Source organism: Manis pentadactyla, chromosome 6, assembly GCF_030020395.1.
Source record: "Manis pentadactyla isolate mManPen7 chromosome 6, mManPen7.hap1, whole genome shotgun sequence".
NCBI lineage: Eukaryota > Metazoa > Chordata > Mammalia > Pholidota > Manidae > Manis > Manis pentadactyla.
In genome coordinates this window covers 112936434-112950079 of record NC_080024.1, presented here as the reverse complement: position 1 = coordinate 112950079, position 13646 = coordinate 112936434, and the positions used below count along the sequence as shown (strand labels likewise).

At 37.0% G+C, this 13646-nt stretch overlaps 1 protein-coding gene across 1 annotated transcript in view; it reads left to right on the top strand.

Annotated features, from left to right (window-relative positions):
• The window catches only part of LOC118909943 (histone-lysine N-methyltransferase SETD2-like), a 42491-nt gene that overhangs the window by 21703 nt on the left and 7142 nt on the right, over positions 1 to 13646 (top strand).

Here is a 13646-nt window from a genome sequence, read left to right as displayed (position 1 = left end):
AGTTCCATGACTGTGCATTAAACAATCTTAAAACCGGTGTAAATATACAGTCTAAATACAGGAGAATTGAGGCTAGTTTATTCTTGGTGGTAAGGTGGGATCTCCCTCTTTTTTGTTTTTGTTTTAGTAGATTTACAGGGCTCACTGATTAGGTAAATATAGTTGCATTACTTCAAATCAAATCATTGACTATCTGATATATCATATGTAATTTCTTTATTCCACTAGTAATTATTGGGGGCTTGGTGTGTATCAGGCACTGTTGTAGGCATTTGGGCCTCAGTAAACAAACCAGGCCAAGATCCTTGGTGGAGCTTACATCTTACTTGGGGAGAGGTAGTCAATCATCATTTTACAAAGTGGCAAATGTCATGGAAAAGAGAACAAGTGGTGCAGGCTGAGAAGTCTGGGAGTGCTGGGAAGTGAGATACAGGATTCCCTGAGGAGGAGAGAGTCGAGCACAGTGGAAGATACCTGGGTAAGAGTTGCAGAGAGAGGAAGCAGCTAGAAGAGCCCCCAGAGGCTGGGCGGCCTCTGGAGGGACAGCGTGGGCCTTTGTGAGCAGGGGGAGGGCAGAAGGGTGGTCCGGTGAGGGTTTTGTGCAGGCTGCCATGGGGAGCCCCACAGGCAGGGGCAGAGGGCTGCTTTGGACCAACATGCTTTCAGGCTGTCATGCTGGCCCAGGAGAGGATACACAGGCTGAGAGACACCTGCTCGGGAGGCGATGATCAAGGGGGTGGGGGTGATGTAGCTCCAACGAGGGTAAATGGTGAGAAGCAACTGTACTGCGGATGTACCATGAAGGTGGGCTGGCACGAGAGAGCTGCCACCTGAGGTGGAACAGGTCTGGGATGGGCAGGTGATTGCTGTGACAACAGGTTATTGAGACAAGGTTCTTAGAACAGGGTCTGCTCACAGTGGTACCCAAGAAATGTCAGCGTCTGTCCTTAGCAGCAGCAGTAGGAGGAGGAGTTGAGTGCTTTTACTTTTTATTTCAATATATTTGTGATCCCATCCCAGTATATCCTCTTGCTTCTTCGGATGAGAATTAAGTGGCTGGAAGAGAGTCCATGAGCCTGGCTGGACTTGACTGCAGTCAGGGGAGCTGTGCTCAACTTTGCCCCTTGCTAATTTCCAGTTTAGGGCAAGTCATTTACCTACCACCCACCAGTATCTTGGAAAGCTCACATGACATAGTGGACAGAAAAAAACGCTGCATATCTGAAAAGCTTATATTTATAATGTATGATTATATTTTGTCCATTGATTCAGAAAAAATAAATATGATATATGTTAGGCTTTGTACCAGTTTTGTTTTATTTTTATCAAAGCAATACCTAACACCTATAAGAAATGGAAGAATCTAGGAAAGATTGTAACAGTAGTTTCATGCCCAGCACTCTCCATTCCTAGAGGCAAACTCTTCTGTTTTAGAGACTTTTCTGGCTGCTCCCCCTCCTTCCCTTCTCCCCTCCCCTCCATTAAGCACAACTGACACCTGACCTCATTGCTCTGTTGTGCCTCTGGGGTGGGTGGCCTGTTGGGAGAATCCAGGATGTCTTGGAGCACAGGGACATGGGCAGCTGTCTTGGGCCTGGGCCCTCAGTTCCACTTCTGAGTGGATTGGATTATCTGTTTCTAAAAAAACAAAAACAAAACAACCCAACAAAAATCCTCAAACTTTTTATTATTATGCTAATAAACTCATACATACAGTTTTGCATAGCCAGTGTAATTGTAGGTCTTTCTGTGTGCTTTTGTTTTCTTCTCCATTTGAGCTTGTCTTTCCCCTCCTCTCCTTCCCTTTGACCCACACCAGTGTCTTCTCCCTCCACTGGACTCTTGCTTTTCTCATACAACAGTCCTCTCAAGTCAGCTGGGACAAATCTAATCCATTCTTTGAGAAGGCTGTATAATATTCCACAGGCATGATGAACCGTAATTTATTCTGAAATGTCTATATTGTTTGGCATCAACTTTTTTTCCTCCCCAAGTTTGCTTCAAATAATGCTTCAGTAAACATCTATGAACATTTTTTCAGCCATTCCCATATTTTTGAGCATTAACTTTTTAAAATTTTTCTGTCCTTTATTTATTTTCTTCTTTTACTTCTGTTTTTTTATTATTTAATGGTTATTCCATTCTTAATAAATTTGTTCTACATACTAGTATTTCTTTTTTTAAACCATAGGTTCTCAGGAGTGAATTCTTGGGTTGACAGATATATATATTCTTTTATATTAATAGATCTATTCAGATTGCTTTCTTTTTAAAAAACATTTTCATTTGTTTATTTTTAACAAATAAAATTTGTGTATATTTAAGGTATATAACATGTTTTGATACATGTATATACATTGTGATATGATTACCACAATCAAACTAATTAACATATCCTTTACCTTCTGTAGTTACCATTACCATTTTGTTTTTGGTGGTGACCACCCTTGAGATTTACTCTTAGCAAATTTAAGTATATAATACATTATTAACTACATGACCATACTGTGCATTAGGTCTCCAGAACTTACTCATCTTATAACTGAAAGTTGTGCCTTTTGATCAATATCTTCTCTATTCCCCCACATCCTAGCTTCTGGTAACCACCGCTATATTTTCTGCTACTGTAAATTTGACTTTCTTTTTCTTTCTTTTTTTTAGATTCCACATATAAGTGAGATCATGAGATACTTGTCTTTTTGTGTCTGGCTTATTTCAGATAGCATAATATCCCTCCTGATTCATCTGTGTTCTGTCAAATGGCAAGATTTCCTCCTTCTATAATGCTGAATAATAATCCAGTGTGTGTGTGTGTGTGTGTGTGTGTGTGTGTGTGTGTGTGTGTGTGTGTGTGTGTGTGTGTGTGTGTGTGTGTGTGTGTGTGAGTGAGTGAGTGAGTGAGTGAGTGAGTGAGTGAGTGAGTGAGTGACTTTGCTTATCCGTTCATCTGTTGATGGACCCTTACGTTGTTTCCCCATCTTGGCTACTGTGAGTCATGCTGCAGTGAACACAGGAATGCAGATAGCTCTTTGAGATAGTGGTTTTATTTCCTTTGAATGTATACCCAGAAGTGAGATTGGTGGATCATATGGAAATTCAGTTTTTAAGTTTTTGAAGAACCTCCATTCTGTTTTCCTTAGTGGCTGTCCCAATTTACATTTTCACCAGCAGTGCCCAAGGAGTCCCTTTTCTCTGCTTGCCAGTACTTGTTATCTTTTGATTCTTTTATAATAGCCACTCTAACAGGTATGAGGTGATATCACTATGGTTTTAATTCACATTTCCCTGATGGTTAGTGATGTTGGATATCTTTTCATACACTTGTGGGCCATTTGTATGTCTTTTGGAAAAATGTCTAATCAGATCTTTTGCCCATTTTTAAATCAGTTTATATATATAGATATTTTGCTATTAAGTTGTATGAGTTCTCTACATATTTTGGTTTTCCTCTTTTCTCCAGTTTTATTGAGATATAAGCGATACATAAACATTGTGTGAGTTTAAGGTATACAATGTGTTGATTTGATATTAACCCCTTATCAGATATATGACTTGTAAATATTTTCTCACTCTGTAGTGTCTTTTCATTGTTGATTTTGAATGTTCCCTTTGCTATGCAGAAGCTTTTGGTTGGTGTAGTCCCACTTGTTCACTTTTATTGACTTTTTTCCCTATTGTTTTATATAGCACTGCATAAGTTTAAGGCTTGCAGCATAATGATTTGATTTACATGTACCTGTTGTGAAATGATGCCACAATACGTTTGACATCCATCATCTCATGTAGATACATAAAGGAAAAAGAAGAAAGTCTTTTCTTATGATGAGGACTCAGGATCTATTCTTGTAATGATTTTCATGTATACTATACAGTAATAATTATCATTTTTTACATTATGTCCCTAGTACTTATTTTTTTAATAACTGTATGTTTGTAACTTTTGACCCTATTTCTCCATTTTCCCTTCTTTCACCCACTCTCTACCAAGTCTCATCTGTTTTTCTATGAGTCATTCTTTTAAGATTGCATATGTGAGATCATATAGTATTTATTTTTTTCTATGTGACTTATTTCACTTGGCATAATGCCTTCAAGGTCCATCCATATTGTCACAAATGCCAGGAGTTCCTCCATTTTATGGCTGAATAGTATTCCACCACAATTTCTTTATCCATTCATATGTTAATGAACACTTAGGTAATTTCCATGTGTTGGCTATTATAAATAATGCCATTGTGTACAAGGGGGTACAGATATCTCTGACATCGTGTTTTTGTTTCCTTTGGATATGTTCTCAAAAGTAGAACTGCTGGGTCATATGGTATTTCTATTCTTAATTTTTTGAGGAACCTCCATACTGCTTTCCATAGTGGCTGCACCAATTTACATTCCCACCAGCAGTGCCAGGGATCCCTTTTCTCCATATCCTTGCCAACATTTGTTCTCTCTTACCTTTTTAATGCTAGCATTTTAACAGGTGATAGGTCACTGTGGTCTCTTTTCATTCATATATCTTTTGGAAACATCTATTCGGATCTTCTGCACATTTTTAAATTGTATTATTTGTGTTTTTTTTGCTATTGAGCTGTGTGAGTTCGTTATATATTTTGGATTTTAAGCCCCTATCAGATATATAATTTACAAATACAGTCTACCATTTAGTAGGTTGCCTTTTCATTTTGTTGATCTTTTCTTTTGCTGTGCAGAAGCTTCTTAGTTTGATTAGTCCCACTTTTTTGGTTTTGATTTTGTTGCTTTTGTTTTAGGTGCCATATCCAAAAAATTATTGGAAGTCCCATGTCAAGGAGCTTTCTACCTCTGTTTTTTCTTCTGGGAATTTTATAGTTTCGGGTATTACATTTAAGTCTTTAATCCATTTCAAATTAATTTTTGTGAGTGGCATAACATAGGGTCCACTCACTTTCATTCTTTGATATGCAAATAAATATCCAGTTTTCCCAGCACTGGAACTGTCTTTTTTCCACTGAATATTCTTGGCTCTATTGTCAAATTTTAGTTGACTGGGTATGCATGAGTTTATTTCTGGGATTTTGATCCTGTTGCACTGATCTGTGTGTGTTGTTTTTATGCCAGTACCATACTGTTTTGATTACTATAATTTTATAGTATAAGTGAAGTCAAGAAGTGTGATGCATTTTTCTTTGTTTTTCTTTGTCAGGTTTGCTTTTGACTCTTTGGATTCTTTTGTGATTCCATAATAATTTTTAGTTCCAAATAAATTTTAGGGTTGTTTTTACTACTGCAAAAAAGGCCACTGGAGTCTTCATAGGGATTGCATTGAATCTACAGATGTCTTTTGATAGTATTGACATTTTTGCAACATTAATTCTTCCAATCCATGAACGTGGCATACCTTTCCATTCATTTGTGTCTTCTATATTTTTCGTCAATGTCTTGTAGTTTTCAGAGCAGATCTCTTTCACCTTCTTGGTTAAATTATATTCCTAAGCATTTTATTTTTCATGCTGTTGTAAGTGGGATCATGTTATTTATTTTTTTCCAGGTAACTAGATGTTAATGTGCTTTTGTTGCTTTTGCTTGGGTGTCTTATCCAAACAGTGAAAGGCAAGAGCAATGCCAAGGAGCTTTTGTAATGTTTTCTTCTAGGTGATTTATGTTTTCAGGTCCTAAATTTAAATTTTTAATCCATTGAGTTGATTTTTGTGTATGGTATAAGATCCAATTTCATCATTTTGCATGTGGATGCACAACTTTCCAAACATCTTTTATTGAAGAGATTGTCCTTCCCCACTGTAATTCTTGTAATCTTTTAAAAAAATTATTTGACTGTATACGCATTCATTTATTTCTGGACTCTCTGTTCCATCCCATTGATGAGGATGTATGTTTTTATGCCAATACCATATGTTTTTGATTACTGTAGATTTGTAATGGAGCTTGAAATCAGAAAGTATGATGTTGCTGACTTTGTTCTTCTTGCTCAAGATGTCTTTAGCTATTTGGTGTCTTGTGCTTTCATACAAATTTTAGGTGTTCTTTTTATCTGAATTTGTTGTGTGTGTGAAAAATGCTGTTGGAATTTTGATAGAGATTTTGGTGAATCTGTGCATAGCTTTGGGTGGAACTGTAACAATATTAATTTTTCCAATCCATCAGCAAGGTATATCTTTCCACTTATTTGTGTCTTCATTGATTTCTTTCATCTCTTTATATAGTTTTCAGTTTACATATTTTTCACCTCCTTGGTTAAATATATTCTTAAGTATTTTATTCCTTTCTCTGTTATTGTGAATGGGATTGTTTTTTTAGTGTCTTTTTTGGATAGTTCATCATTGATGTATACAAACACAACTGAAATTTGTGTGTTGATTTTGTATCCTCCAAGTTTGCTGGATTCATTTACCACTTTTAACAGCTTTCTGGGTTTTCTTTTTTGGTAGAATCTTTAGTGTTTCCTACATATAAGATAAAATCATCTGCAAATAGACAAAATTTTACTACTTCTTTTCTGATTTTGATTATTTTTATTTCTTTTTCTTGCCTAATTTCTCTGGGTAATACTTTCAGTACTGTGCTGCATGAAAGTGACAAGAAGGGGCACCCTGATTTATTCTTGATCTTAGAGAAAAAGCCTTCAGTTTTTCACCATTGAGTATGATATTACCTGTGGGCTCTTCATTTATGGCTTTTATATATTAAGGTACATTTCTTCTATATCTAACTTGTGAAGAGTTTTAATCATGAAAGGATATTGAAATCTGTCATATGCTTTTTCTGCATCTATTAAGATGATCATATGATTTTTACCTGTCATTCTGTTGGTGTGGTATTTGTGTTATTGAAACTTTCTTACCTCCCAGGAAAAAATCCCACTTGATCATGGTGTATAGTCCTTTTAATGTGCAATTAAATTTGGTTTGCTAGCATTTTGTTGATGATTTTTCCATTTATATTCATTAGGGATGTTGGCCTGTAATTTTCTTTGCTTGTAGTGTGTGTGTCTGGCTTTGGTATCAAAGTAATGCTGGCCTAGTAAAATAAGTTTGGAAGTGTTCTTATGTTTGGAAGAGTTTGAGAAGATTGATCTTAATTCTTTAAATGTTTGATAAAATTGACCAGTGAAATATTCTTGCTCTGGCTTTTTCTTTGTTGGGAGATTTTTGATTACTAATTTAGTCTCCTTACTTGTTGTTATTCTAATCAAATTTTCCATCTCTTCATGATTCAGTTTTAGTAGGTTGTTTCTAAGGGAGTTATCCTTTTATTTTAGTTATTGAATTTGTTGGTGTATAATTGTTTATAATAGTCTCTTATGATACCCCACATTTCTATGTTAACAGTGGCAATTCCTCCTCTTTCATTTCTGATTTTATTTATTTGAGTCTTCTCCATTTTTTCCTTAGTCTAGCTAATAACTGTCAATTTTGTTTATATTTTTAAAAACAACTGTTAGTTTCATTGATATTTTCTGTTATCTTTTTAATTTTCTGTTTCATTTCTTTCTCCTCTGTTCTTAGTTGTTTACTTCCTTCTACTAACTTTGGGTTTAGTTTGTTCTTATTCTTCTAGTTTCTTGAGGTATGAAGTTGGGTTGCTAATTTGAGATTTTTCTTTTTTCTTAATGTAACAATGTGTTAATTTCCCACTTAGAATTTCTTTTGCTATATCCTGTAAGTTTTAGTATGTTGTGTTTCCATTTTTGTTTTCTTAAGACATTAGTCTCCACTTATTTGTGATTTTTCCAGATTTCCTCCTTTAACAGATTTCTAGTTTATGCCATTGTGGTTGGAAAAGTACTTGATATGATTACAGTCTTCTTAAATTGTTAAGACTTGTTTTGTGACCTAACATATGATTTATCCTAGAGAATTATCTGTGATCCCTTGAAAAGAAAGTATCTTCCACTGCTGTTTGATGGAGTACTCTGTATATGATTGTTAAAGCCATTTGTGGAAAGTATAGTTTAGGTCCAATGTTTCCCTGTTTTTATTTTCTCTGGATGATCTTTCTGTTCAAAGTGGTGTATTGAAGGTCCCTACCATTATAGTATTGCTATTTCTTCTTTCAGATCTGTGTATGTTTAGGTATCCAATGTTGGAGATATATATATTTATGATTGTTATTTCCTCATGATGAATTAACCCTTTTATTACTAAGTGATAATCTTAGTTGTCTTTTATTAAAAATTTTGACTTAAAGCCTATTTTGTCTGATAGAAGCATAGCTACACCTGTTCTTTTTTGGTTTTTACTTCCATGAGATATGTTTTTCCATCCCTTCACTTTCAATCTCTTTTTCCTTAAAGCTGTAGTGAATCTTCAAGGCATCATATAGTTGTGTCCTGCTTTTTCATCCATTCTGCTACTCTGTATCTTTTGACTGGAGAATTTTGTCCATTTTCATTTAGAATAACTGTTACTAGATAAGTACTTTTGCTGGCTTGTTAATTATTTTCTGGTGGTTTTTTAGACACTATTCCTTTCTTCCTCCCTTGCTATCTTCCTTTGTGATTCAGTGATTCTCTGTAACCATATGCTTTGATTGCTTTCATGGGCAGCTGCAGAGGCCTGGGCTGTTGTGATGGTGTGGGCTGGGGTGGCTGGGGAGAGGGGGAGCCCGGGATACTCAGTAGCTGGTGTCTGTGAACATGAAAGCCTGTGATCCTTCAGTGGCAAAAGTTTCTGGGTGTTCATGGCAAGTGTGCTGGTTGTTGATTTTCTCAGTGCGGAAAGAGGCTGGGGTTCTCTGCAGAGTAGTCTGCTCTGCTTTTCCTTGGAAGGGGAGCACTATCAGGGTGGGGAGTTCCCTCATGGATGCAAGAAGAGGAAACTTTCCCTGACCTTTTGGTGTGGTTGTTCTCAGGCTTTTTGCTCCATTCTGTTTCTAAATCTTCTTAAGTGGAATCCTGAGCAATCCCAGATGAGACTGTTTTCTGTGGGGCTTGCAGGTGGGTAGCTGTGTAATTGCTATTTGTGGGGGATGGAGGATCTCCTACTCTGCCATCTCAGTGACATCAAAGATCTCAGATTGATTTCAAAATCACATTTTATATCCACCAGCAAGTAAGTAGGTATTTTTTTTCCCACATCTCTAGTCAAAGCTCTTTTTAATTTCTTGTCATTCTGATGGGCATAGAAAGGATGTCTAATTACTATTTTAATGTACATTAACCAGAGTTTATGTCAGTTTTATCAATTTTCATATACTATATATTGATGTTCAGCTGGGGAGGATGAGAATTATCCTTTTTTTATACTACTCCGTCTCCTCTTTCTTTCAGTGTAATTGTTTCTTATTCCACCAACTTTTGACAATATCTCTTGGTGCCCTACTTATCAATATATGGATATTTGTGCCCTTCCTTCATCTTCCTAAACTCCTACCTTCTGCCTTCTGTCAGTTACACTTGAACATTGTGAAAGACTTTAAGAATTACATTTCCTTCTGTAACCACAGCCACATCCTCTGTGTTTTGCCACTAGAAGACTCTGAAGGTTAAAAGCCATTGGTGTCTGCACGTATCACAGTGAGCATTTCATAATGTACATAATTGTTGAATCACTATGTTGTAGTTGGTCGGTAAGCTTCTCAGGAGCTTCTAGGTATAATCTGAAACATGCCTCCATATGCAAACAGCAGGAGAGACTGAAAAAGGAGGCAGGCCACTCCAAGTAGGTGGCAGGCTTAATAAGCAAGGGAACCTACATATGAGACTTGCCTTGGGTACTGCAAGATTAATACATCTCTGCACCTGCCCACCAAATCTTAAAAGGTTTTAAAGAGGCCTTAACTGGATTCTGTAACTATTTTGCCTAGATAGTCTAGCCCCACATCGTTATCTCAAGGGTGTGTCCTTGGGGCAGTCTCTGAGGTCAACTTTGGTCCCTTCTTGAGGACATTCCCCAACAGTTTTATACCTGAAAGTAGTATAATATTGTATATCAACTACACTCCAACTTAAAAAAGGTTAAAAGCCAATAAGCTATGTTTAAGACACAAAATATTAAAGAAGATGGACTCAGAAATACCTTAAATCAGAACTTTCAAACTCTCCTGTCAATGTATGCTAACTGCCAATTGAGAAGAAATACATTTCTTCTATAAACTCTAACTTTTCTGTAGATATTCAGGCAGTGTTTCCTCTTCTGCACCTTAATATCCAGTTTTCTATTTTAGTAAATATGACTGGTAAATATAAGTTATTCTGTGAATCTGTTAATACAGTTAGGTTTCTGGGGAAGATATACAATTATATTGTAGCTTGAATATTTGTATATGTTCCTTAGTTTGATTAGCACAAATCTAACCCTTTGCTTCATTTTATAGACAAAGGAATGGTAGTAAAAGCCATGATGTGATTTGCCCAAGTTCTTTTAGGTTGAGGACCTCATGTTTCACTGACCCAATGTGGCTCCCAAGACTTTAATTTGGTAAATAGTTTATGGTTAAGACCAACCTGTATTCCTAGCCTTATTTTCTTTTGAGTATGCTTAGATCCAAAACCCTGGAGTCATTTTCCTTCTCCATAATCATGTGTCACCAGATCCTGGCAGCTCTACCTATGAAATATATCTAGAGTCTGGCTCTTTCTTATGACCTCTAGTGAACCACCTCTACCCAGCTGTTGTCATCTCATGTGGACCACTGTGACAGAGTCCTAATTGGCCTCCCTGTTTATACCCTTACCTTCCATAGGATTTTGAAGGGTGTCTTTCCTCTCTTCAGAACCCTTGGTATTATTCATATTTCATTCATAATAAGATGAAAGTCCTTTCCATGATCTACAGGGTCTCTCATTATCTGCCTCTTCTCTTCCTCCTTGATCCCACCTCCTCCCTTCTACACTTTTCTTACTTTGCTCTACCTGATTGACTTCTTGTTATTCTTTGAGCAGGTTAATAAGCAACTACCACAGGACTTTTGTACTTCCCTTTGCTGGGAACATTCCTCACAGAGATATGTCAATTTTTGTTCCCTCATTCCTACATATTTGTGTTCAAATTATATCTTATCAGAGAAACAGCTCTCACTCTAACACTTATCACTGTCTGACATATATGTTGTATATTTATTTGTTTATGGTCTACTCTGAAAACGGGTGTTTTTTTTGTTCACCGTTTATATGCAGCTCCCTGAACAATGCCTAGCATATAGTAAGTGCTCAGTAAAATATTTGTTGAGTAAATGAATGAATCGTGCTATATTGCTCCTGGCCTTCAGTAATTGGCTCTAGTCAAATGAAACTGTACTGCTGAGTTATTAAATCCCAAACATTTGTTATATGACATCTGTGCCAACATGTTATGCTCTTCTCCTTACCATGTGTTCATTCACAAAGTTCTCATTTCCTCAAATGATTTTTGCTTTTTTTCTTATTCATATCTTCCCTATTCTTCAAGCTCAATTCAAATGCAGTTTCTTCAATGAAACATTCAATCCCCAAGTTGCAGTTAAGCACTTTCTCCTCTGTGTGCCCAGTGTGCTATTTGTAGTTCTATTTATTACTTTCTGTCTTGAATTACAGTTATTTATACACATGACTTACCTCTCCTCCTGGAGGAAAGAGCCTTTAGGAAATCCTTTTACTCCCTTAGTGTTTGTTCTGGTGTTTTGATAGGCAAGGTACTTGTGAAGTGATTGTTGAAATGAATTATATTTGATATTTAAATCTTTATCCATGGCATTGGCTCAAATTTAGAGACAGGTTCAAATTATAATTGATGTAAGTAAAGACTGGAGATTTTGGATTTTTCTAAAGATAATAGTAGAAATTAAAGGGCTGACTGATGCAGCATATAGGAATTGATTCATCTGGCCTTTTAGAGGGATATTTAAGAATAGGAAATGGTTTTCTAAAGTACTTTGGACAGGGATTCTTGCCTTCAAAAGTATAAATAATTAACATATAATAACTAACAATTAAGCCTCAACATGTGGAGGAACTTTGAACTAATAATTTTAAAGCTCAGAAATACTTCCTTGGAGATCTCGAGTAGTTAAGCCACTGTTGCTTTGAGTGAAGGTGGTAATAGATACAGGGATGAATTCTATACCCTGTTGAACCTGGTGCCTCTGAATGGGACCCTAGTTCATCTCTCTTACCTATATTGTAGTGACTTTCGGAAATCTCTACCTTTTTCTTTTCAGTTTTTTATCACACTCTAACTCCACAGAAATGCCAACGGCTTCTGCTTGGAACTTACCAACTTCCCTCCCTTCTGCATTCAAGCCTTTGTGTGTGTCTTACTTCCTTCTCTGTTCTTCCTCAGAGGAAGACCTGTCTCTCATCTTTCCAAGGCTGAGGCTGTCAGAACCCTTAACCCCTTCAGGTCTGTGTCCACCAGCTGTTCCTTCTCTTCTGAACACTGTATCCCTTTTCCTGTTCTCCTCAACTGTCTCTCCATGTGTAGGACTGCTGAGTGTCCCCCCAACATGGTGGCTAGCTGCTTCCAGAATGGGCTCTCCAAGACAGGGAGCAAGCCACATGGGAGCTATCCTTTATAGCTTGGAATAAGGCCCAGGCTTGGAAAGCGCAGAGTGTTGCATCTGCCACATTCTCTTTGGCTGAGTCACTAACTCTGCCCTGCATTAAATGGGCGTGGAATTAGAGACCACCCCTTGATGTGAGTATTGTAAAAACATTTGCAGTCATATTTTAAAATCACCACAGCATTGTTGGGAATGGTGTCTCAGGTTCAGGGCAAGAAGAGAGAATTTTATAACTTTTTTGATTTTTCAATAGGTAATATAGGCACATGGCACACAATTCAGAGAGGAAGTAAGTCTCCCTTCCACCTCATGCTCTGGCTACTCACTTTTACTCACTGAAGACAGCCATCATAATCACTTTGTGTATTTCTTTTCAGAGAGATTCCAATTCCGTGTGAATACAGGAATATGTATATTCATGTGCATGTATACATTAGCATATGTATTATGTGTTTGTGTGCATGTATATGTATATATAATCAGCTTCAGTAGAATTATATATTCCAGATGAGAAATTGTGATAAGGAGATTACGGGGAAAGGGCTCTGTTTACTCTCCTAATGAACATGCTCTGCACAGTAGGGCAGCTGTGGTTGCTGCAGACTGCTCCTCTCTGAGGGAGGACAACAGGTCCCAGACACGGCTGGCCCTCACAACGGCAAGGGGAGTTGCTTTCAGAAAGCCAGCTATTTGACCTCCATCTTTAGAGAATCTGATCTTGTAGGTTTGAAGTAGGGTCTGCAAACTTTTCTTTTACATTTTTTCCAAGGGTAAAATGGCATACCCTTTATGGAGGCAATTTGGTGATATCTTTAAAAATTATATCTGATCCTAAAGTCTTATTGAAAGATCTTTATTCTAAGTTACAGCAGCCAGTGTATGAGATGATATGTATTCAGATTGCACAAGAAATCCATCAAAGCCAAAACTTAGAAAACATCCTACTAAGATATGTAGGTGGTATGGAGAATTGGTGGTCAGGGATGGGGAAGGATCCTTGTTAGATTTTTCCCTTGGAGCCAGGTGAGTATATCACTTAATAAAAGGATGAGTGAATAAATAACTATGAATAAACAGAACAAAATAAAACACAGCGCTCCCAGGGGTCAGCTAGGTGTGTGACCCTCAAGAAAGGCAGCCTGAGAAGGTGGTAGAAATCCATCTCCTCTCTTCCT